The following is a 24,173-nucleotide window of genomic DNA, read 5'->3' as shown; positions in this document are numbered from 1 at the left end:
ATTGCAAAAGAAAAGAATGGTTTGACTGTCAATCGGTATTTGTTCCCTTTGTATCAAACGGTCTTTGTATTATGTAGAGATGATTTCTAGCACTGTAACACATTTCGAGCAAAGAACATGTTCTCAGTTTTCTTTGTGTATAAGACCAGCAATCCAATGAAAGATTTACTGATTCAATTCTGAAGAAATACTGCAGTGTAGTTGGCTTCCATTCCTCGAAACGATTTTCCCTTTCTTTTATTTATTTTAGCCCTAGATAAGAGACACTTTCATCCACCAGGTTCATTTATCACTGCTTATCTGAAACACTTCCAGTTATGGTCATTGCTTTATGCTTTCAGTCTACTGGGTAGTAATATTGGAAAGCCAATTACTTCTTCGCACTCCAGTTAGGATATTGGAAAAGTAACTTGCATTCATGTGATCAGCACAGTTCTAAACAAATGCAGGAATATTTTCAGCGATAAAAGATCTAAATAACTTACTCTTCAATGTGGCAGTGATTTAAACATATTCAAAATATTTTACCCAGGGTTTATTATGACTATGCGTCTCACATTTTATCGGATGGGGTATTACCATTGAATGCTGAACTAATAGTAATCAAGAGCCCAGAGTTTGAGGACTGCCAATTTAAAGAAAGCAGAGAATACTTCAATGAGTGAGTACCAATAGGGAAAAAAATAGATTATGTACACTATTATAACCAAAACGCTGCATAGATGCAATGGGCTGAATGGCCTCCTTCTGTGCTTGTGTACTTCTATAATTCATAATTTAAAAAATGATAGTCTAAGTCTGTAGTATAGGAAATTAAAACTCCAGGTCCTTGGTCCTAACCAATGAAACCAGTGGAAGGATTGTACATTTTAGTGAGAGTCCATACGTTTTGGGAATTTCCTTTTGGCTTTTCCGATTCTGGAGATGTAACTGGCCGAAGTTCAGCAGAGATTGGTTATGCATGGTAAATGTAACTGTTTATGGTGGCAGAAAGGAAGAAGCACCAAGGACATTCACAGCAGAGCAAGTATAATGACAATCGACTATATGGTGGTCGAGAAGCAAATCAAAACAGTCAAAATAAGTTATTTTGCTGCTAAAAATGTAACTTTTTAATATCATTCGATATTTTTTCTTTTATCACACTGTCGGTTTTCACACTTTTATTAGTTACAAAACTTGTAATAAGTTTAACAAAGGTACATTACAGCTGTGGCTACTGAACCTAAGAAATACATAGCTGAGCCTGAAAACAATGACAATATGTCGGCCCAGATTTTGCAGTCTGTGGCAAATGAACGGTGCCAGTCATCCACCGCACTTACTCTTTCCCAGAGACATTTTATGTGCTTTTGCTCTGGAACGTGTTGCGATCAGAGAACCAAAACAGTACACACACAGGGATATGGGAACTGTGTGAAGAGTATGCAACTATGTATCTCCTTAGTTAATTCAATGTCAAATCGGGTACGCAAAGTGAAATAAAGGGAGGGGTTTTGCCACCTGAAACTGGTGAGCTGCGGCACAGCATCCATTTGGTGCCCACGACCAACTGATAGAATTCAAGATAAAGCTGGAACCTGAAAATGTTTGTGCTTCCCGAATGTAGCCTCAAGTCTTCACTGTGGGCACACTGCCGACTTTGCACTCATTTTGTACTGATGTTGAAAATGACTCAGAGAAATGTGCCCAGAAGAAAGAGAGGAAGTAAGACCCCTTTATGTGTTCAAATGCAGAATCAGAGTTAATAGGCTTTTCAACCAAATATTAGATTCTAACTCTTTTCTTCCTGGTATTGCTCCCAACTTCACTGCAGTCCTGTCACATTAAATCGTGAATAGTGGTGGACAATTAAGTAACTATTGGGAAGAGAAGGTTCCATAAACATTCCATCCTCAATGATGGGGGAGCCCAGCAGGTCAGTGCAAAAGACAAGACTGAAACATTTGCAACCACCTTCAGACAGAATTTTGATTGGATGATCCATCTTGGCCTCCTCCTGAGGTCCCCACCTCAGTTTTCAGCCAAATCAATTCACTCCATGCTATATCAAGAAATAGCTGAACGCACTGGATACAGCAAGGGCTATGGCCCCTGACAACATCCTGTCTGTAGTTTTGAAGAAGTATGCTCCAAAATAACTCATGCCTGTAGCCAAGCTGTTCCAGTAAAGCCAAAATGCTGGCATCCATCCAAGAAAGTGGAAAATTGCCCAGGTACTGTGCATTTTGTCCACTTGAGGCTACCATACACACAGCCACCAACAGAAGGATTGGGAAAAGAAAGCTTAACAATAAAGGAATCCATGTTTTAACAGCATGCAGCAGTCCTGTGTCTTTACTAATTCTGGCTGAATCTTACTTTTAGTTCCAAGAACATCACAGTCCTGTCCATAAATTGCAGGACAAATCCATCCAGACAATTATCACCCTATCAGTTTACTCTCAACCATCAGGAAAGTGATGGAAGATATTGTCGTCATGCTATAAAGTCACGCTTACTCATCAATAACCTGCTCACTGATATTAAGTTTGGGCTCCACCAAGACCACTCGGCTCCAGATCACAGTACAGGCTTTTGGACTGCCTAAGGAAGGCAAATGGAATTTTGGCATTTATTGCTAAAGGAATAGAGTATAAAAGTAGGGAAGTGTTGCTGCAACTGTACAAGGCATTAGTGAGACCGTACGTGGAGTATGCTTACAGTTTTGGTCCCCTTACTTGAGGAGGGATGCAGTTGCATTGGAGGCAGTTCAGAGGAAGTTCACTAGATTGATTCCAGAGATGAGGGGTTTGTCTTATGAAGAGAGATTGAGCAGTTTAGGCCTTTACTCTCTGGAGTTTAGAAGAATGAGAGGAGATCTAATTGAGATATATAAGATGATTAAGGGGATTGACAAAGTAGAGAGGATGTTTCCTCTTGTGGGCAATCTAGAATGAGAGGTCATAGTTTTAGGATAAGGGGTAGCAGATTTAAAACAAAGATGAGGAGAAATTACTTCTCTCAAAGGGTCGTGAGTCTGTAGAATTCACTACCCCAGAGTACGGTGGATGCCGGGACATTGAGTATATTTAAGGAAGAGATAGACAGATTTTTAATTGGTAATTGGTTGAAGGGTTATGGGGAATGGGCAAGAAAGTGGAGTTGAGGCTGAGATGAGATCAGCCATGATCATATTGAATGGCACAGCAGGATCGAGGGGCTGAATTGCCTACTCCTGCTCCTAGTTCTTATGTTCTTTACCCAGATATGGACAAACAACTGAATCCAAGAGGCGAAGTGAGAAAATCTGGCCATAATATCAAGACAGCATTTGATCAAGTGTGGCATCAAGGAGTCCTATTAAAAATGGTCAATGGGGATGTGGAGGAAAATTCTGCTATGGTTTGAGTCATACTTATCACAAAGGCAGATGATTGTGGTTGATGCAGGCCAATCATCTCAGCCCCAGGACATCACTGAGGGAGTTCCTCAGGGTAGTGTCTTAGACCCAACCATCTTCAGCTGCTTCATCAATCACCTACCCTCCATCATAAGATCAGAGTGGGGATGTTCACTGATGGTTGCATAGTATTCAGTTCCATTTGCAATTCTTCAGTTTAATGAAGTATGCCTGCAGACAAGGGCTGATAAGTTGCACCACACAAATGCCAAGCAATGACCATCTCTAACAAGACCGAGTCTAACCACCTTCCCATGACATTTAATGGAATTACAATCATCAAATTCATCACCATCAACATCCTGGAAGTCACCATTGACCAGAAACTTAACTGGACCAGTTATACATACTGGAGCTACAAGACCAGGTCAGAGGCTGGGAATTCAGTGGCAAGTAACTCACGTCCTGAGTCCCCAAAGCCTGTCCACCATGGAATACACTCCACTTGCCTGGATGAGTGCAGCTCCAACAACATTCAAGCAGCTCGACACCATCCAGGACAAAGCAGCCTGTTTGATTGGCACTCCATATACCACCTTCAACATTCACTCCCTCAACCATCAGTGCACAATGGCAGCAGTGTGTACCATCTACAATATGCACTGCAGCAACTTGCCAAGGCTTCTTCGACAGCACCTTCTAAACCCAAGACCTCTACCGCGTGGAACATCACCACCTGCAAGTTCCCCTCCAAGTCACACACCATCCTGACTTGGAACTATATCACCGTTCCTTCACTGTCACCGAGTCAAAATCCTGGAAACGCCCTCCCTGACAGTACTGTGCATGTACCTATGCCACATGGACTGCAGTGGTTCAAGAAGGCAGCTCACCACCACACTCTCAAGGCAATTAGAGCTGGCAACAAATGCTGGCCTAGCCAGTGATGCTCACATCTCATGAATGGATATAAAAATAAATCAATAAAACAGTCTGAAGGAAATTACTTGAGTCTTGTTCAATGGGTAAATTTCAATTTTGATTTGTGGGGGTGATGGGAAACCTGTTTTATCAGAGGACAACCTATTACACATCCCACCCGATTTTCCTTTTCATTAAAGTCAATTTTCTGCTCCCAAAGTTGAGAATTACTCCCATTGTCTGACAGAGAATAAATCAAATAGGTTAATTTGAGAACTTGCAACCCCATTATCATTGTATCATTGTGATTACCAGGCTGGTAGAAGGTGAACTAGATGAACCTTGTTTTTTTTTGTCTAACAATTGTAATGTTCATATTGCACTAGTACTTAGTTCTCGATATGGCTCATCTCTATTGTAGTGTTCCTAAAATGTATCTCAAATCACCATTTGCACTGAAACATATGGAATAAATCAAATATAGTCCCATTGACATTGCTAATAGTGACACACATAATAATTTATGGTGCCACAACAATAAATAATATCAATATCAGGTATCAAAGTTGCGAACAATGTTTGCAAATGAATATTAATACTCCTACTTCAAACAATTTTTCACTGTGATTCTGTCCTAACAACACTGCAATTACTCCAGATCCCTGGGACAAACGATTATTCAAAGTGAAGCAAGCTTAGAATCGCACTCTTCTCCTCCCCCTCTCCGTTTTGTTTCTGGAACTTAATTAAAAATTAATCAAAATTGCACAGCCTATTTGGAATAATTTCCCCATTAGGATAATAGGGTTGCTAAATTATTTGTGTTCTATTTTCCTCATGCATGCAGTAAGATTGATGATATCACCACCAAGCACCCTCCCCTCTCACCCACCCCACCCGCTTCAAAGTAATGTCATGGTTCAGTACCTTTATTGAATGGGAAGCTGAGCCACATAAAGCAGTAAAAAGGCTAGATTCAATCCCAGAATCCCAGGCATTGCTTAGCACTTGAGTCAGGATCCCATGTTGGAAATCCATGCTGATGAGATATCTTTACCCCTAGTGTTAATCAGCTACTTTTATTCAACTAGCTCCTGGGCCATTGGAGCCTGCTCTAGTTTACTATTTTTTCTTGCTTCTTTTTTCACTATCCTACCCCCCAACCCCTTTAGCTACTCACATTTGTGTCTTTATATATATATATGCTTAGCTTTCTCTCATTCCTCCTATTGGCTCATGCATGTATCAGTTTTGCCAGTTGAACATCTCCTGTTTTCCACTTAAGCATTTTACAAGTCACTCTTTTCTTTTTCGGGGTCAGCCTTGGCTTAGTGGTAGCACTCTTTCCTCTGAGCTGGAAGTTTGTGGGTTGAAGCTCCACTCTATAGACTGGAAACAGATAATCTAGGCTGACTTTTTGGAGATATAAGGTACAAAATTCAGATCTGTAGCACCCTTTTTTTCGCTGCTGTGAGTGCCCTTAGAGGTCTAAAATGGCATCCATTGCTTGCACGCACACGTCTGGTGTGAGTTGCACTGGACGTCTTATCAGTGAGGGCATTAGCGCACATGCAGTGAGCATCTGCTGAGAAGTATGCTAAGGAGGTAGATCATGACGTCAATCAGCATGCACATCTGATTTTACGCTCGTGTTGCCTATTTGGAGCTCAATGCTCCAGTTAACACCCTCTGATTTGTGTGCACAGCTGAACACGTGCTTAGCAACAGGGTTGGCCCCCTCTGCAAGCGTTACGTGAAAGGATCATCAACTCCTTTCTGGTTAGTTTCTGATTGATTTTTATTCATAAAAGAGGGGGGTGAAGCAGACAAGTAGGAGTGTAAAATATTGAATCAGATAAATATAGTGAGGGAGGAAATATGAAAGTGGATAAATCACCAGGCCTGGATGAAATGTATTTCAGGCTGCTAAAAGAAGCAAGGGAAGAAATAGTGGCAGCTCTGACCATCATTTTCCAATCCTCTCTGGCAATGGGCATGGTGCCAGAGGATCGGAGGACTGCTAACGTTGTACCATTGATAAACCAGGTAATTATAGGCAGTCAGCCTAACCTGGGTGACGGAAAAGTTGTCGGAAAGAATTCTGAGATATGGTATAAATCATTATTTAGAAATGCACGGATTAATCAAGGACAGTCAGCATGGGTCTGTTAAGGGAAGGTCATCCCCTGACTAATTTGGTTGAATTTTCTGAGAAGATAACAAGTAAGGGCCGATGACAGTAGCACGTATGATATAGTCAACATGGATTTTAGCAAGGCTTTTGACAACATTCCACATGGCAGATTGGTCAGAAAATTAAAAGCTCATGGGATCCAAGAGAAAGTAGCAAGTTGGATCCAAAATTGGCTCAGTGTCAGGAAGCAAAGGGTAATGGTCGATGGGTGTTTTTGTAACTAGAAAGCTGTTTCCAGTAGGTTTCTGCAGGACTCAGTACTGGGCCCTTGATTTTCATGGTATATATATATCAATGATTTAGACTTAAACGTAGAGGGATGATTAAGGAGTTTGCAGATGATACAAAAATGGCCGGGTGTTTGATAGCAACGAAGAAAGCTGGGACTGCTGAAAGATACCAATGGACTAGTCAGGTGGGCAGAAAAGTGACAAATGGAATTCAATCTGGAGAAGTGTGAGGATTCTGAGAAATGTAGAGGAACAGAGGGACCTTGGCATGCATGTCCACAGATCCCTGAAGCTCGCAGGGCAGGCAGATAAGGTGGGTACAAAGGCATAGGAGATACTTTACTGGCTGAGGTATAGAATATAAGACAAAAACAGAAAATGCTGGAAATACTCAGCAGGTCTGGCAGCATCTGTGGAGAGAGAAATACAGTTAACATTTCAGGTCGATGACCTTTCATCAAAACATAGAATATAAGAACTATACTATAAGAGCTAGAACTGTATAGAACATTAGTTTGACCGCAGCTAAAGTGCTGCATACAGTTCTGGTTACCGCATTACAGAAAGGATGTGATTGCACTAGAGAAGGTACAGAAGAGATTTATGAAGATGGAGCTATGAGAAAAGATTGGATAGGCTCGGGTTGTTTTCTGGGGAACAAAGAAGATTTCATTGAGGTGTCTAAAATTCTGAAGGGTCTAGACAGAGTGAATAGGAAGGATTTATTTCCATTAGTAGAGAGTGCAATAACAAGGGTACATAGATTTTAAATAATTAGTATAAGGATGAGAGGGGAGCTGGGGAATAATTTTTTTACCCTGAGGGTGTTGGGGGTCTGGAACTCACTGCCTGAAAAAGGTGATAGAGGCAGAAACCCTCAATGAATTTTAAAAAATACACTTAGATATGCACTTGAAGTGCTGTAATTTACAGGCCTATGGACCAAGTGCTGGAAGGTGGGATTAGACTGGATAGCTCTTTTTTGGTTGAGACGGATGGGATAGGGAATGGTCCCGTTCTCTGCCATCAATTGTTCTAGGTTTTTATTGGTTATTGCTATGATTGTACAAGTGTTTGGTGCTTTCTATAGTTCTTTAAAGTTGCTGAAGTCTACAGGGAATGATGTGGTGTGGTGTGCTGAAGGACTTTGTCATGACTTCAAGGCTCTACACAAACCAGTTGCTCCCAGATATGGGTGCAGTAGTTAGCATTCCCCTTGGAATACAAGATAACTTGGAGAATGAGCAGAGGCCATGCAGAGCAGGGCAAGCTGCTGGAAGAGGGAGGAGAAGGAGGGGCAGAAGGGCTTTCAGCAGGAGGCCATTTTCCTCCAGAGTGTTCAGGGAGCAATTCTCCTATGTAAACCTCAGTGAGGAACAATGGGATGAATTTTTGGGGCCCTCCGGAGCCGGGTACGAAAGTGTGGGACCGCTGAAAATATTGGCGCCGGGCACCATGTCAATTTCAAGATGCCAGTCCCAGCACCAGCAATGATCACTACAGCAGGGGTGGGAAGGTGGGACAGGAGTCCTGCTTGCCTCCCATTTGCGTCCAATTAAACTTGTTAAAAAGCATGTTTTGAGCTTGGCAGGGGCTAAAGTTCTAATTTTTAAAGGAGTGGACAGCTTACCCACATCATCAAAAACTGATCAGCTGAAGGCAGCTGGGTAAAGAGTGGGGAGTCACTCATGGCTGCCCCAGGGCATCATCCCACCATCATAAGAGGATCAGCAGGGCAAAGGGGGACTGGGCAGTTGATAAGGGGGTGTCCTTGGCTCTGCACATGTGGCAGTGAGATTGGGCACTCTTAACCTGGGCTTTGAAAGGTCTGGAACCCATCGGCATTGCGGGGGCAGAAGAGCAGTGCCTAGGACAATTGCGTGGCCACCTGCTCAAAAGAAAGGCTCTGGCTTGTAATGGGGGCATGACTTTTAGATTTTTTTTTTTGATTTTTTTTTAGAGATACAGCACTGAAACAGGCCCTTCGGCCCACCGAGTCTGTGCCGACCATCAACCACCCAGTTATACTAATCCTACACTAATCCCATATTCCTCCCACATCCCCACCTGTTCCTATATTTCCCTACCACCTACCTATATTAGGGGCAATTTATAATGGCCAATTTACCTACCAACCTGCAAGTCTTTTGGCTTGTGGGAGGAAATTGGAGCACCCGGAGAAAACCCACGCAGACACAGGGAGAACTTGCAAACTCCACACAGGCAGTACCCAGAATTGAACCTGGGTCGCTGGAGCTGTGAGGCTGCGGTGCTAACCACTGCGCCACTGTGGTCCAGTGAAGATAAGATGTGGACCCTCTGCATGAAGGGAAGAACCCTGGGCATCAGGAGGGCATAGGAGAGGAAAGAAGGGCAGGAAGGCACTGCAGGCCAAACCCTAAACACAGGAATGACCACTGAAGACCAGGACATGACTGAAAACCAGTGCCGCAGGAGACTGTGACTCTCAAGGCAGATGATCACAGACATTTGTGCCCTCGACGCCGAAGACCTCACACTTCACAGCACTGGTCAGCATACCCTTCCAGTGGCCATCAAAGTCACTGTGGCCTTGAACTTCTTCACTTCTGGCTCCTTCTAAGGATCAACTGCGGTCCTTAGTGGCATCTTGAAACGGTTGCACACTACTGCATCTTATTGGTCACCAATGTCCTCTTTGCCAGAGCTGGCAGCAAGAGGGCATTGGGTTTCACCTCCATCACTGCATTCTCCTAAGTGCAGGGCACCATCAATTGCACCCATGTGGCCATCAAGGCACCCAGTGACCGGCCAGAAAGATCCATCAACAGTAAGGGCTTCTGCTCCCTCAACATTCAACTGGTCTGCAATCATACTAAAAACATCTTCACTGAAATCTGCCACCTGCTGCAGCCACAACTGCAACTCAGAGTAAGATGAGGATCACATTGCCAGTGTCTTTGTAGGTGACCTTGGCAATGAACCTTTATGCATCTGGCTCCTTCCAGGCTGGAGCTGGAGATATTTGCAACATCTCGTTGCGTGCAGTCTACTGCTGCATAAGGGAAGTTACTGATACTCTATATTCAAAGACAGCTGACTACATTTCATCCTCCCTTGCCAGAGAGATTGCAGACTTGGTACCTTCTCCTTCTTCTATTTGTTTCTAAATGCTGTTCATCTGTAAAATCTTTCAGTTCTGATGATAGGCCCGTACCTGAAATGTTAACTTGTTCGCTCCCTCCACAAAATGTTTCCTGACCTGCTGAGTGTTTTTGTTTCAGATTTCCAGCAACTGCAGTGTTTTGGTTTTTGACTCTAGGTCTGTGTTGAGTTAGCTGGTCCCAGTCAGGGTGATAAAATGGGCACTACATTGTCCTCAGTAATGCCTGATTAGGGAGGTTTCTGATCATTCCTGAACTAAAATATGCCCTGTGGATGTTAGAAGATGACAGCATCATAGCACTATACCCCAGTAAGCTGTCAATGTCTTCAAGAAAGGAAGGGAGAGAAAAATATTGCAGAGAAAAGGAGAGAAGCAATAGGGCATCATAGGTATAGTTAGTTCAAGATCGATCTTCCCTTAATATTCACTTTCCTCTACAGCAGTATTTCATAGAATTCCTATGCATCAGATAATCAGGCATTAAGATAAAGTTATAATTTAACATCTGGACTACAATTATTATTAATTAGGAACAGCATTATGAAGTTGAAACCTAGATCTCCACTTGCATGCCTATAATTTGCTATGTTCGAAACGGCAGAAAACGTTTTTATTCTTTCATGCAATGTGGGCGTCACTGGCTCGGCCAGCATTTGTTGCCCATCCCTAGTTGCCCTTGAGAAGGTGGTAGTGAGTTGCAGTCCATGTGGTGTAGGTACACCCACAGTGCTGTTAGGAAGGGAGTTGCAGTGACCCAGTGACAGTGAAGGAACAGTGATATAGTTCCAAGTTAGGATTGTGTGTGGTTTGGAGAGGAACTTGCAGGTGGTGGTGTTCCCATGCATCTGCTGCCCTTGTTCTTCTAGGTGGTACAGGCCTCAGGTTTGGAAGGTGCTCTCAAGGGAAGCTTGTTGAGTTACTGCAGTGCATCTTGTAGATGGTACACACTGCTGTCACTGTGTGTCGGTGGTGGATGCAGTGAATGTTTAAGGTGATGGATGAGGTGCCAATCAAGTGGGTTGCTTTGTCCTGGATGATGTTGAGCTTCTTGAGTGTTGTTGGAGCTGCACTCATCCAAGCAAGTGGAGAGTATTCCATCACACTCCTGACTTGTGCCTTGTGGATGGTGGACAGGCTTTGGGGAGTCAGGAGGTGAGTTACCCACTGCAGAATTCTCAACCTCTAACCTGCTCTTGTAACCACAGTATTTATGTGGCTGCACAAGTTCAGTTTCTGGTCAATGGTAAATCCCAGGATGTTGATAGTCAAGATTCAGCGATGGTAATGCCATTGAATGTCAAGGGGAGATGGTTAGATTCTCTCTTGTTGGAGATGGTCATTGCCTGGCACTTGTGTGGTGTGAATGTTGCTTGTCTCTTATCAGCCCAAGCCTGCATGTTGTCCAGGACTTGCTGCATGCGGACACAGACTGCTTCAGTATCTGAGGAGTCACGAATACTACTGAACATTGTGCAATCAGCAGCAAACATCCCCACTTCTGACCTGATGGAGGGAAGGTAATTGATGAAGCACCTGAAGATGGTTGGGCCTAGGACACGACTATGAGGAATTCCTGCAGCGATGTCCTGGGGCTTAGGTGTTCGGCCTCCAAAACATAGCCATCTTCCTTTGTGCTAGGTACGACTCCAACCAGTCCGTAATTTTCATTGTTAACATGTTTGTTTTTGCAAAGAAATGTAGAATTATAGGATGTTTTACTATGGGTTCCACATTTAAACTGACATTAACTGTTATTTTCTTATTGACATTGAGCATGTCACAACCTATTGCTTACATTCACAGAAGCTGTTTTGCTCACTTATGCATTGAAATTCCTAAATCACCTGAATTCTTAAAGCATGGGGGAGGAAGGAATAAAATCTCTCTTGGGTTTAATTGGCCCCAACATGACATGCCTGACAATGGGAGATTGGAATCGAGTGATTAACTGTGGTAGACTCAATGATCAGTCAGGCAAATCCACAGGTGACAACTGACCTATTAGCTTAGCTCATTCACAGGTTGTGGAGATGTAGGCTTAACATGGGACTCCAAGATATCTGCAAAGTTCAATGCCCTGATTGGTCAAAAGATCCTGAGTGAACAAGCAATGGGAAATTCATTAATATTTTGTGCTAGTAAGTTGCACGGCTTTAGTTGGCTATTTTTGGTCCAGTGGGACCTCTAAACTCAATTGGGGTGCCCTAAACTTTTGCTCTTGGCAAAATGCACCTGCATCCTCCAGATGAAGGAAAGTGAAAATATATGGAAATAGTACTCATGAATTCTTCACCAATGCAGTTTGAGCATCTTATAGATGGTGTTATGGCCAGGTGGGTGATGGCATGGCTTGTTACCACTGTTTACCTCCCAACTGACCACGGCAAGTGTTTTTGTTACGAGTATTTTAATGCCACATGTGTTATTTGCCTAATCAACAGACAGAGACAGGTTTCCTTGTTGGTAAAAAAAATAACTTTTTTATTTTTAACAAATCCCAAACTGATCGTAACACCACTCACACATGCATTCACTCTCAAACGCACTCTCAAGGGATGATAGATAGAAAAGTACAGGGCAAAAAGTGTTCAAGTTCAGGTTGTAAAAGTCCTTTGTTTCAGGAATAACTTGTGGGATCTCCCTAGGAAGATGAATTTTAAAGTTGCAGGCCTGTTTCTGGTTTTCTGGTATTGGTTGGGCTGTTACAGTCTCCTGATGGTTCACTTTGGGTTGAAGATGGTGCTGATGTCTTCAGTCAATTCTCACTGGTAGAAGAATCATTTTTGCAGAGGCACTCTCTTGTCTCTGTGGTAGCTAACTTCCAACATGTCTCAGCCGGGTTCAACTGTATTGGCTGGAAATGATCTCTCTCTTTTTCTCTCTCTCAGCCTTGCTGGAATTCAAGATGGCTTTTTGTTGCACTATGTGGCTGAGGAGAAGCCAGACTGATGTTGTTGCCTCTTGTCCTGTCCTGAAAAGACTCCCCCTTTGTTCCTCAAAATGATTACCCTTTCAGGTTTCAGTCCTAGCTGGTCGGTATAATGACCTTGATGATGGCCCCATACTGAGAAGTTGAGGATGGTTCACACAACATTGTAATGGGGGCTATTCAGAAATGAGAAGTCTGTGGAAGGTCTTGTCTCATTGTGTTTGAATATAGTTCACTGTGAAGGAATGTAAGTAGAATAGGCTTGATTAAGTAGAATTTGGAAATAGTGTATTATGCCTTTAGAGTTAAAGATTGAATAAATGGTTAGTTTTCAGAGCTCACGGAAGTTCCCCTTTAAGATGGTAGAGTTAAACATTTCAAAGTCTCTGTTAGGATAGAATCTCTGTTACCGGGGTCTCTGTTAGAATAGAACTGCTGTTGCCAGGGGCTTGGGAGATAAACATACACATTGAAATATCCTGTGTGACCTCAGTAAGAGATAGCAACAAAACTGAATTGGTTTATGGAGTTGTTGTTCAGACAGGTCGGCTCCGGAAGTTGCTGTGGGTACCATGAAAAGGGTAATTAACAATAAATGGAGTGTACTCACAGGAACAAGAGAGGTCAGTTAAACACAATTATGAACATTTTGACCTGATAAAAGCTCACAAACTGCAAATTCCAGTAAAACATTAAATTACAGATATAGATTTTAAAAGGGAACACAGAAAGGTCACATCTAATGCAAAAGTCATATGACACCTTGGAAATAATATAAAAATACAAGGTTCTGCAGTAGATACTTAGGACTGTTGGATCCTTAAACAACATTTCTCATCCCATGCCTGATTCGGGGATTTAAGGTCCATGTTACTTTATATTTTGATGGATATTCTGGATATTCTAAGATAATTTTGCTATAGCATTAGCAAGGTTAAACTTTTGGATTCTATGTTAGAAATAAGAATATGTGTTACATCTCGCAGTAATATTTGATATTGTGATATCACTGTATTGTGATCCACTTAAGAAGTTTATTGCATGTTAAATTCTTTAATAAATATATAAAAGTTAATAAATCATCTCATGTAGTATTCTGTATACAACTACAAGAACCCCCTCTCTGTGTCTCTTTAAGTGGAGAGATACGGCTTGAAGGGAATTTCCCAGACCTTTATAATATCTGGGATACTTATGACTTAGCCATAAAAATATTAAAAGTTGGCTATCCGAAAGATGGTAAAATTCTCTGTTGGTTTTCTTTCTTTGAGGGAAAGCTAGTGCAATTCTTTGGACCCAAATAAGTGTCTGAGAATTTGTCTGGTTTGAACTTGATTATAGGAAACTCGTGGGGATGTGCTCCTGATTTGGTTTAGTCCCTATAAGGGGCTAAAGTCATAAATCACTTCATCACATCCAGGCATGATCTTCTGTCGCATTTCCTTGCAGGTGGGGCTGAATTAGTGGTCCGTCTTAGTAAACACGGACGTGAATTTGAGGGCAAGAGATGCTAAGGGTCATGTGTTTTGTCCTCCATTTTGTTGACAGCACATATACCAGTCTCTTTAAAATTGTTCCAATTTTTTATAACTCTTCAGTTTGATTCTGTATTTTATTCACTGCATTTCTCATCAAATAATCTAAAGCAAGGTTACCAAAGGAACTGTTACATCTCTACCCTTGACATTTATCTAGATTGAAAACAGAAAACAATCTGTGTGAAACCAAGCTTATGTTATGTAGAGCAGACCAATTGATAAGCAGGATTTCTAGTTGCAGCACATTTACTTTTCTTTAATCCAGTCTAAAGTTTTCAAAATCTAATTGAAATCAATTTTAAATGCTGAAGGATTTTTTTCGACTTCTGTTTAATGCTAAAATATTTTTCCTGTAAACCTACTGTTTGAGCATGTTTAATTCTTCTGCAGATGGACATTTCAATTCACAGTCCCTTTTTGAATGATATTAGTCTTTAGGGTGCAGGTAAAATGAATACTGGTACTGTTAGCCTCTTCCCGAATGGAATGGAATACAAAACACCAAAGCTGACCCACATTCAGCAATATCAGCCTTGAAGGTTTTGAGGTTAATGCATGTGAAGAATACAGATGTCACCTATGTGGTGAAAGCCAGTCATTAGAAACTTGAGCTGAATTATAAATGATCCACACCATCCTAATCCATCATGATAGTGAAATTCCTCCGGTACCTTGAGCTGTTAACATTAACCTTAACAATTATATGAGAACAGGCACTACCATAATAATGAGTAGTTTCTTTGCATACAATAAAGGAACTTTAAGAAAGAAAGAACTTTCATTTATATAGTGCCTTTCACAACCTCAAAATGTCCAAAAGCACTTTACAACCAATACAAAACGTTTTTGGAGTGTAGACACTGTTGCAATGTAGGGAAACGCAGCAGCTAATTTACAAACAAAATCCCACAAGTAGTAATGAGATAAATGGTAATCTGTTTTACTGATGTTGATTAAGGGATAAATGCTAGCCAGGACATCAGGAGAAGTCCTCTGATATTCTTTAAAGAATCAGTGGGAATTGGGATGTAAATATTCCACTGGCTGGAGTCATACCTAGCACAAAAGAAGCTAGCTGTGATTATTTGATGCCAATCATCTCAGCCCCAGGACATTACAGTTGGAGCTACTTAGGTCAGTGTCCTAGGCCCAGCTATCTTAAACTGCTTCATAGAATCATAGAATGGTTACAGCACAGAAGAAGGCCATTTGGACCGTTGAGCCCTTGCAGATCTCTGCAAGAGGAATTTTGCTAGTCCCACTCCCCCACCCTTTCCCTGTAGCTCTGCAATTTTTTTCCCTTTAGGTGCTTATCCAATTCCTTTTGAAAGCCATGATTTAATCTGTTTTCACCATCCTTTCAGGCAGTGCATTCCAGATCGTAACTACTCACTATTGAAAAAAAGTCATGTCATCTTTGATTCTGTTGCCAATCACTTCAAATCGTTGTCCTCTGTTTCTCGACCCTTCTGCCACTCGAAACAGTTTCTCTCTATCTACCTGTCTAGACCCCTCATGATTTTGAACACCTCTATCAAATCTCCTCTCAACCTTCTCTTCTCTAAGGAGAACAACCCCAGCTTCATCAATCTATCCATGGGACAGAAGTCCCTCATCCCTGGAACATAAATCTGTTCTGCACCCTCTTCACATCCTTCCTAAAGTACGATGCCCAGAACTGAACATGTAACTCCAGTTGAGGTTGAACCAATGTTTTATACACGTTCATCATAGCTTTCTTGCTTTTGTATACTATGCCTCTAGTTATAAAGCCCAGGATCCGATATGTATTTTTAACCACTTTCTCAACCTGCCCTGCTACCTTCAATGATTTGTGCAAATATACCCCCAGGTCTCTCTGCTCCTGCACCCTCTTTAGAATTGTACCCTTTAGTCCATATTGCCTCTCCTCATTCTTGCTACCAAAATGTATCACTTCACATGTCTCTGCATTAAATTTCATCTGCCACTTATCTGCCCATTCCACCAGCCTGTCTATGTCATCTTGAAGTCTATCACTATCCTTCTCACAGTTCACAATAATTCTATGTTTTGTGACAACTGATTGGAATCATCAATGACCCACCATCATAAGGTCAGAATTGGGGATGTTCACCGATGATAATGAAGTGGTCCGTGCCCGCATGCAGCAAGACCTGGACAACATTCAGGCTAGGACTGATTCGTGGCAAGTAACATTCGTCCCACACAAGTGTCAGGCAATGACCATCTCTCCTTGACATTCAACAGCATTACCATCACTGAATCCCCCACCGTCAACATTCTGCAGTGTCACCATTGACCAGAAACTTTACTGGAGCAGCCACATAAATACTGTGGCTACAAGAGCAGGTCAGAAACTGGGTATTCTGCAGCGAGTGTGATGGAATGCTCTCTACTTGCCTGGATGAGTGCAGCTCCAACAAAACTCAAACTTGACATCATCCAGGACAAAGCAGCCCACTTGATTGGCACCCCATCCACCACCTTAAACATTCACTCCTTCCCCAACCGTGGCTGCACTATGTACCATCTACAAGATGCACTGCAGCAACTCACCAAGGCTCCTTCGACAGCACCTTCAAGACCTGTGACCTCTACCACCTAGAAGAGAAGCAGACGCATGGGAATACCATCACCTGCAAGATCCCCTCCAAGTCACGCACCATCCTGACTTGGAACACTATCGCCGTTCCTTCACTGTTGCTGGGTCAAAATCCTGGAGCCTACTATAACAGCATTGTGGAGTACCTTCACCACAGAGACTACAGTGGTTCAAGAAGGTGGCTCACCATCACCTTCTCAAGGGCAATTAGGGATGAGCAATAAATGCAGACCTGGCCAGTGACTCCCACATCCCACGACCGATTAAAAAAATGCCATGGGATCACTTACGTTCACCCAAGAGAACAAACAGGCCTTGGTTAAACGTCTCATCTGAAAAATAGCACCTCTGACAGTGCTGCACTGAGTTGAGGCACAATTCACAGTTTCGGTAAGGCAGAGAAAGTGGCGGTGGTAGAAAAGCCAAAGAAATCTGTTTCCTAAATATAAACAGAAAGTGTTAGAAATACTCAGCAGTGTTCTGATGAAAGGTCACTGACCTGAAATGCTAACTCTGTTTCTGTCTCCACAGATGCTGCCAGACCTGCTGAGTATCCCCAGCATTTTCTGTTTTTATTTCAGATTTCCAGCATCCGCAGTATTTTATTTTTATTAAATCTGTTTGCTAGATGGCCACATGCCTGCTGTCAATGATTACTCTGGAAAATGCAGCAGTACTGCGACATTGGGCAGCGATGCCATGTTGCTCTTCTTGTTCAGCGCAAAAAAAGAATTTGTTGACCATATCGATCAATACATTAGTCAACATTTTGGTAAATTGATGGGCAGCATATTGGCTGATGATCCCTATCTGAGTCCAGAAAGGGAAGGAGACACAAAAGTTGAGTGGGAAGTTAGCAGTGTTGTCAGTTTGGTGCAAATTGGCTACAGAATCCTTGCAGCAAATTGCATAGCTGTGCCTTATCTCCATGCTGATCTGAAGCCTGCTCTACTATTTCCCTATAATCACGGTCATGTAAATGTGCCAATAGATTGTGGCTGAGACTTGCAGAGACCATCAACCATTAATAGTGGCAGTGAAGGTCACCGCTGCTCTCAACTTTAGTTTCACAGGGAAATTCCAGGCATCCACAAGGGATACCTTAAGTGTGAGGCACTTTTCCATGTATTGCTTCATGAAGGAAATAACTGAAGCTCCGAAATGTTGGAAAGCTAACTACATACACTTCAGCAGTGACCAGTAGCAGCAGCAGCATGAGCAGCACATTTCTAAGATATGTGGCAATATTGACTATGTACTCACCATTAACCCTATGACGTACCAAAATAGGAGGGACTATCGAGGCTGTCTCTGCAATCGTATAATCACAAAGCACACCCATGTACTTTTTGAGCATGTCTCGCTGAATTGGAAAGGTAGGCTGGTGCGTTGGACTTGCGGGACAGTGAATTTGACATTCCAACAATTCCACCAAATTTGATACAGCATCCAGAACACTCAGTTTTTCACTATATTTATAAATGACTCGGATGAAGGAATAGAGAGGCATATATTCAAGTTTGCTGACAACACCAAGTTAAGTAACACAGTAACACCGTGTACACAAGAGCCGAAAGTTACAAAAGGACACTGATAGATTAAGTGAGTAGAAAAACTGTGGCATGTGGGGTTCCGTGTGGGAAAGTAAGAGGTCCTTTGGACCTAAGAAAGACAGATCAGAGTATTTTTCAATGGCAAGAAGCTAGGAACCATGGATGAGCAGACAGATTTTAGGAGTCCAAGTACAGAAATCACTAAAAGCTAGTGAACAGGTACAAAAATAATTTAAATGTCCCACGAAACATGGGCCACTATTTCAAGAGGGCTAAAATACAACAGGGTGGAAGTTATGTTACAGCTGTAAGGAGCTTTGGTTAGACCCCATTTAGAGTACTGCATCTCAAGAAGGATATATTAGCCTAGGAGGCGTGGGAGTGGGTGGGGGTGTGGGTGAAGGAGTGCAGAACAGATTCACCAGAACAGTACTGAAGATAAAAGGGTTAAATTATGAGGACAGGTTGCATAGACTAGGCTTATATTCCCTTCAGTGTAGAAGATCAATAGGTGACCTAACTGAGGTGTTTAAGATGATTAAAGAACTTGATAGGGTAGCTACAGGAAAACAATTTCCTCTGATGGGAGAGGCCCGAATAAGAGGGCAGAACCTTAAAACTATTGCTCAGCAGTTTCAGGGTAATGGGAGGAAGCACTTTACTCTATATCTCTTGATACCCATTCCCAACAAAAAATTGAGTGGGAGGTGGGGGGAGCGTTCCCGACGCCTTCCTGCCCCGCTGCAATTTTACGAGGGGTGGCAGCAGCAAGAAACAGCCTGCCCGCCCCAGGCCAATTAAGGCCCTTAACGGCTTCCTCCCGCTTCCACTGATATATTACCAGCAGCGGGTGGCTGGCTCAGGGCCCCAGGAGGCTGTCAAGTAAAACCTGGCGACCTCTTTGCAGGTTGAGGGTCCTCATGACTGGGCACCCTGTGCCCCACTGAGGGCCCCCTCCCACGGCCTAACTGCCCCCACTACACAACACTCACCCCACCCCCAACTGACACCCTCTTGCCTCGCTGGGACATAGCCGATTGTCCCTGGAGAGGCCCCAGACACACCTTGTTTCCGGCGTCGGCATCCCTCTTGCTGCTGAATCTGGCTGCAGTCCCAGCAGTGGCCACCGCTCCCAGCGGCGCTGCTGAGACTGCGAGCTCCTGGCCCACTGATTGGACAGCAGCTCTTAGAGGCGGGACTTCTTGCCTCAGAGAGCAAGAAGTCCCGCCCAAGGCCACTTAAGGGTCTGGGGAGCATAAGGCTCCCAGGCGGATGCGGGCTTGCCCCGACTTTTTGGCTGGTGGGCAGGGCCTCCCACCCAAGGTAAAATTCTGGCCCAGGGCATCTTCTTGTTATTGATTCCTCATAATTTAACCCCTTTTAGCCCTGGTCTCATTCTGGTGAATCTGTGCTGCCCCACCTCTGAGGCCAATATATACTTCCTGAGGTTCAGTAACGTAAACTGAACCCAGTGCTCCAGATAGGGTCTGGCCAATGCTCTGTGTAAGTGAAGCATAACTTGTTCCCCTTTGTAATCCAGTCTCCTTGTGCTAAAGGCCAACATTCCTTTTGGATTGCTTTTTCTACTATCTTTAAGTGGCTTGTGCGCACAAAACATTTGGTCCTCTACAACTCCTAGTTTCTCAACATTTAGAAAATACCTCAATTTATCTTTCTTATGTCCAAAGTGGTTGGTCTCATACTTCCCTAGATTAAACTCAAACTACTATAGTTTTGTCTCCTCACTTAATTGTTTAAGGCCCTTTGCAACTTCCTGCTCCATCTGCACTACTTACCAAGACATTAATTAATATGATAAAAAGTTGATCCACAGAACAGATCCTTAAGAAACACTGATTGTTACCTTCTACCAATCTGAGTACATACTCTTTATCAACCCTCCCTGTCTCCTACCTCCCAACCAATTTTTAACCCATGTTAAAAGATTATCTCCAATTTTATGCACTCTATTTTTTGCCAATAATAATTTATGTGGCACCTTATCCAATGCCTTCTGGAAGTCCATATAGATTACATCAAAGGAAAGTCCTTTGTCTACCTTATTAGTTGTCTCATCAAAAATTTCAACGATGTTAGTCCGACGTGACTTACAGTGGTATATCATATTTGCTCAAGCCCTCAGCCACTATATCCCTAATGACAGATTCTAGTGTTTTCCGCACAACTGGTATTAAACTGACAAGCTGAAAGTTACATGGTTTCTCTTTTCCTCCCTTCTGAAATAATGGAGCAATTTTCCAGAATAACAATTCAAATTCCCAATTCAAAAAAATATTGAAAGATTATAAGTAACACTTCTGCAATTTCTTCATATACTTCCTTTATTACCCTGGGGTAGAAACCATCAAGGTCCTGGACATTTATCTACTCTAAGTCCTATTATTTTCTCCATTACCATTTTTAAAAAACTAATATTAAATACAATGACCTAAAATTTGCTGGGGCAGAGCACACCACATGATGGTATCCTATTAGTTAGACTTCTTCCTCCTGCCTTCAGCTTAAAAAAATTTGCCCAACAAGTTGCTGGACATGTGAGCTGATAAGTGCTGCAAGGGCAACTGGGCATCTGGGATCTTAGTGAACAACGGGACAAACAATATATCTCCTTAACCAACAAGATTTAAGGATTGAGAAATAACAAGGTGAACTGAGAGGAGCGTGAATTAGAATGGGTGAATTGAATGTCAAATCAAGTACAAAAAAGAGAAAGAGGGACTGGATTAATCGAAACAAAAAGGGACAGAAAGGAAAAGTAAGCTTTTTTCTCATTTTAAAATTTGATAATTAAAATAATGAACAACAATTCAGTACCTGAAAGAATGTTCACTTTCTGGGCAAGAGAGGATGATTGCAAGTCATTAACAATTATCTCATTGTTAAATGGATATTTACACTGTTAATTATTAGACTTAACTTTCTGTGGTGAGTTTAATGTATAATTAATGTACAAATGCAGCAACTTCATGAAAATCACAACGATGATAAAGGCGAGAGGCTGTTTTCGTAAAGTGAACAGTGGAGCGCCTCAACTTGTCCAACAAAATGTGGTGATTCATAATTCACAGGGTATGTGTTCCTCGTCACAAGTGACTGGTGAATTTGCACATTGACAACAGAGGCCAATAACTTCCTCCCCATGATTTATTTTTAGTTGCCCTGCTATCATGCTGAGCTTTTTAAGCCAGACACGGACCCACAGTAAATAGCAAACTACAGACCAGTCTCCCTCCTTAGTGTTTGCTACAAGATGCTTGTGCGACTGGCCCTCCAGTGTATATCTCCAGGACTCAATATTGTGCTGAGCCCAGACCAAACTGATTTTCTCAATGGCTGGCCTAACCACCTTCATTGAAAATAGCTTTCTGGCAAACTGGTGTTATCTTCTATTGTTTAACAGCACCCTATGACACTATCTAGCACACTAGCCTTTTGTCGAAAATATCAACATTTCTGCCACATTGAGACACCTGCTTTATTGAATTACTGATATGGGGCTGATCTTTCAGAGGACACATAGTGGTCACACCAGTTCACAGAAATACCAAATCAATGGCCTCCAACAGGGACTGGTTTTAGTATCACTTCATTTTAATTTGTACATAAACAACCTAACTTCCACCCGGTCGTAGAAGTTCATTTATGCTGATGATAGTTCCTTTGCTACTCAAACTAGTGACTTTCTCCCTTGGAAACCACACTCACAGGTGAAATGAAATTGCCTGAAATGGTGTCACCAAGTACCACAAAGACAGTGCCCTCCATCATTCACATACTCAATTTTAGTGCCTCTGGATGAACTCACTCCCATCTTAAATGGTCAACTTCTCAAGCATGATGTCCACCCTGTTTACTTGGACATCACACTCAGTCACTAACTTACAAAAACTATCTACTGAAAACTGCTAAGAAAATCAAAAGCCAAAATAACATAATTGCTAAACATGCTAGTTCTCCCTGGGGAGAAAATGCTTCCATTTTACACTCATTGTTATCACAAATTGCTACTCAGTTGTGAAATATTGCACTCTTGTTTGGTCTCATGCAACACACAGTTAAAAACAAAGCTAGAAAGAATTGTTTTCATGACCTCAGGACATCCCAAAGGGCTTTATAGCCAATGATGTACTCTTCTGAATTGTAGTCATTGTTGTAATGTAGGAAATACGGTTGCCAATTTGCTCGCAGCAAGGTCCCACAAACAATGTGACAATGGCCAAATAATCATCTTTGGTTGAGGGATAATATTGGCCAGGACACAATGGGAGAAGTCCCCTGCTCTTCTTCAAAACAGTGCCATGGGATCTTTTTCATCTACCCAAGTGGGCAAATGGGCCTTGGTTTATGGTCTCATCTAAAAAATAAAAGATTTCCTCAGTACTACACAGGAGTGCCAGCCTAGATTTTATGCTCAAGTCTCTGGAGTGGGATCTGAACCCACAACCATCTCACTCAGAGAGGAGAATCTACTACTGAGCTGAGGATGATACTAAGTAGGTACATGCTCCTATGCATCTTGTGTCAGGCACATTGCACCCTACACCCCTGCTGTGGTTACCGTCTTCTGTAACATAGCTCCTCCACATCTTCATTGTTAGATGCTGTAGTAAAATTGGTGAATAGATTTGATGACAAAATAATATTGTCAATTGATCTGAGTTGCTCTATCCACTGGCAGTGCAGTTCTCTACGAGGCACCCAATATGCTCAACCTTCCTGATACATTTGACTTTTCCTTATCAACTTGCTGGCATGAAGAGTGGACAGTAGATGCTGCCATGTCACTGAACAGCTACAGGATATTCTGAGGGGGCGGGTGAACAGCCAGAGGTCGTGGTCCATATCGGCACCAATGACGTAGGCAGGAGAGGGATGAGGTCCTGCAGGCTGAGTTTAGGAAGCTAGGAGAGATATTGAAAAGCAGGACCTCCAAGGTAGTAATCTCTGATTACTCCCGGTGCCACATGCCAGTCAGTGCAGAAATAGGAAGATAGAGCTGATGAATATGTGTCTAGAGAGATGGTGCAGGAGGGAGGGCTTTATATCCTTGCAGGGAGTTTTGCTACTGCTCAGAGGTCAACAACATGTCCGTACACGGACACCACTGTCCATGGTAAAAAATGTTGAGGTCTGTGACTGGTAATTTCAGGGATGAGAAATTTCCCATTAGCTTCTTCTTTCCAACCAAACTGACTTTAAAAAAAAATCGCGACTGCCAGTGTCACAGCTGATAGGTGCTGAGAGCAGGAACAGCGGTTTTTGAACTTCGGACAGCTTCGGGGTTTTCAGGCGGCTTCCGATTTATTTTTAAAAACTGCCAGAAAGCTACGAAGCGGGGTGGGAAAGGGGGGAACAGACAAAGAGAGAGAGGGAGGGAGAGGGGGGAACAGAAAGGGGGGACAGAAAGAGAGGGAGGAACAGCCAGAGAGGGAGGGAAAGAGAGGGAGGACAGAGAGAGAGAGAGAGAGAGGGGAGAGAGAGAGAGGGGAGGGGGAGAGAGAGAGCAGGGGGACAGAGAGACAGTGGGGGAACAGAGAGAGGGGGGACAACACAGAAAGGGGGGACAACATAGAGAGGGGGGATGACACAGGGGGGGGAACGACAAAAAGGGGGGGTGACACAGAGAGGGGGGATGACACAGAGAGGGCGGGGACG

The sequence above is a fragment of the Heterodontus francisci genome, chromosome 9 (genome assembly GCF_036365525.1).
Source record: "Heterodontus francisci isolate sHetFra1 chromosome 9, sHetFra1.hap1, whole genome shotgun sequence".
Lineage (NCBI taxonomy): Eukaryota > Metazoa > Chordata > Chondrichthyes > Heterodontiformes > Heterodontidae > Heterodontus > Heterodontus francisci.
This window is presented reverse-complemented; position numbering follows the sequence as displayed.